We start from the raw sequence: 3114 nt of genomic DNA on the forward strand, positions 1-3114 counted from the left end.
AAACTACATATCAAAACCCTTCTTAAGTGACAACACACATGGCTCATATAAAGAGACAGATACCTAAGAGACAGGGACAGACAAAAAGTCAGGCACAGGCAAATCCACAGGACAGTCTTTGGGGAGGCACTAGATTCAGACTCATACAACATTGGACAGAAGACATGGGGGGCATGAATTAGAGAATTCTAGCATGAAGTCTTCTTCTCATTCCTTTTCCTTATTCTTCCTTTTTTCATTAGATAAGGGATTGAAAAGAAAAGGGGAGATGTGGATGTGTTGTAAAAAATTAGACAGTGCTCACTTGCAGCAGCACATGTACTAAAGTGGAGCGACATAGAGAAAATTAGCATGGCCCCCTCTTGCAAGGATGACATAAAATTCATGAAGCGTTCATTTTAGAAATACTCAAATTTAATAAAGATAAAAAATGTATAGATTAAAGATGAGGTAGATTATTGAATCTACTCTTAAGACAAAAAACATTTATAGCCATAATCTTACATTGGTAGATAACTTTTTGTATTTTACAAAATTGAAGTTATATTTGATACATTGGTATAGAATTTTGTATATTTATACAAAAGTAAAAGTTATTTTTCATACATTGGCATATGTTATTGTATATGAAATTAATTTAATGTTAGTTTTGATACATATAATGTGTATATATATATATATTCAATGTTTTTGTGAAACTAATGCCTATATAATTCTTAAAGACACAATATAAAGTTCTAGTTCTTTTAAAAGCTAATACTATTTATGAACTGTTAGGAATAAATAGAAAGACACAAAATAATAGTCAGATAGTCAAACTCATGCCATATTAGATACTAGTTTAGTTTATTATAATAAGATGATTTCAAGGTTATTAAGATAGCAAATAGCTAAGAATAATTTTTGACAATTTCAGATACTCTATGGAAAGATATTTGGTCTTCAAAAACCCCAGAAATCCACAGAATGTGGCATTTAAAATTGTTTCATTATTAAAAGACCTTTTTTAGGCTATGACAGGCCTGCTCATGAAAGAATCCCATGCATGCTACTTCAAAGAAGATGATGAACATCAATAACCTCGAAACGGAGTCGCTTCAACTGTGACAAGCTAGCCAATGGGCAAACAAATACCCATGTTTCAACTTCAGAACAAAATTCTATCCAGAAAGAACACAGGAAGTTGATTGCCAAGCTCTGCCAAGACAGGCTATGCAAGTCTTTTCATAATTCCTGCTGCACAAAAGGTCTGTCAGATATACTGGGCCAGAAGACTGAAGATGGATATGCTAACGTTATAGGAGACAATTCTGGGAAATTGTTCAGACAGCAAACAATGTCTGTCTTTTCCATAATCTTGGAAGTTGCTTATCCGCATTGTCTACTTACTCAGGTAATAATTATTCCTTCACAGGCATCTGATGGGATTGAAGACTAGACAGTTAGGAGTCTCACAATTCAACTTGAATTGTTTAAGATTTAAGAAGATGTAGGTCTAAAAAAGATGCTTTTAGGCTGGTTATGCAAATTAGGATAAAATTGAGTTAAATACAAAACTTTAGGCATACTAAGATAGAATAGATAATAAAATATTTTTTAAATTTGCCAAACCCTATGGATTGGACATTATGAATATAAATAGTACTTAGTAGCTTATATAATAGTTATTTATTCAAGATATATTTGAAAAGAAAAGCCTTTTATTTAACTAAAAAAAGGGTAATTGTAGAGAGACTATCTTGTGTATTGTATGGATGTATCAATACGGTCATAGTTTTCCACTGGCTACAGGGAGTGCATACTCAGGAATTGGATTTGTATATACTTGGCAGGTGCAGGAGATTCACTGGGGAAGATGGGTGAAGATGAACACATTGAACCTGACTGAGTACAGGTAACCAGCCAGACAATCTACATGGCAGAATGTAGATAAGAATGGTTTAATTTAAGCTATGATCCAGTCAGAGATGGGCCTAGCTAAGTTATTTATAAGTATATTTTTGAGTTTGATTCTTACTTCTGGGAGCATGGGGCTGGGAGAAAGAACTTCTACACATATACACATATACATGTATACATGTATACATATATACAAGTTTTTTAACATATGAAAGTGTCCAAATTGTTCCTTTTCACCACCCTCATAAGGAGAAAGTCCAGCTCTAGTTTTAAGTGAATACTAAGTATTAGCTAAGCACATAACTGACACTGAACAGATGAGATAGGGATCAGGATCATGTCAATAGAGCAGCAGTTCTCAACTTAGCAGTTCACGAGGTCACCAAAGACCATCAGAAACACAGATATTTACATTGTGATTCATAACAATAGCAAATTGAAGTTATAAAGCAGCAACAAAAATGTTTTTTTTTTTGGTTGGGATCAGCACAACATGAGGAACTGTACTAAAGGGTCACAGCATTAGGAAGGTTGAGAACCACTGCAACAAACTTCTTTTTCTGGGCTGGTTCTACTCCTTGTTAGCAGCTTTCCTCAAGACATATCCTATGGCTGTGGCATCTCGAAAATCTTGGGGTCCCAAGGCAGCTTCAATGTTACAGTTTCTTGTTTCAATGTCTAGCATCCCACATGATCAAAATGTTTTTTTTTTTGGGATCCTCCAAAGGCCTGGTGTTACTTCTCTAGCTCTTCCCTCTGTAGCACTTCTAAACCTCAGGTTGATGCATTTCATTACTTCTCTGCTGTTCCTAGTGATCATCCCATGGTACTGGCATCTACAATACACTGGGATCATCTGCTTCAACTAGGCTTCACCAAAAGCCAATCATAGGCTCTCTTCATGGTGCCAAGCCTTAAATCCTTTTCATGACCCCTTCAGTCCTGGGCCATCAACTGTTAACTGAGGCTGCACCTTCACCAATGGCCTCCCATGACCTCTCACAGTGCCAAGCCAAAGCTGTTCTTCATGATCCCTCCATGCCTTCAAAACCAGTACCACCTGAGGGACTCTTATACATTACCAAGTCCAGCCACAGCATGAGGTACAACCTTGGCCATCTCTGGAACACAGCTTCTTTGTGCTCTCAGAAAACACTTCCCAGAAGATGTCACCTCAGTGATGTTGGTCTCTTCTTAATCACCACCAATTTCTTG

General features: G+C 36.2%; 1 non-coding gene across 1 annotated transcript; it reads left to right on the forward strand.

Annotated features, from left to right (window-relative positions):
• Nucleotides 1–296: 296 nt before the first annotated feature.
• On the forward strand, nucleotides 297–400 carry LOC116886796. Its single transcript, XR_004386186.1, has one exon. It is a non-coding gene; the product is annotated as a U6 spliceosomal RNA (small nuclear RNA).
• Nucleotides 401–3114: the final 2714 nt, after the last annotated feature.

Source organism: Rattus rattus, chromosome 17 (genome assembly GCF_011064425.1).
Source record: "Rattus rattus isolate New Zealand chromosome 17, Rrattus_CSIRO_v1, whole genome shotgun sequence".
In the NCBI taxonomy this organism is placed as follows: Eukaryota; Metazoa; Chordata; class Mammalia; order Rodentia; family Muridae; genus Rattus; species Rattus rattus.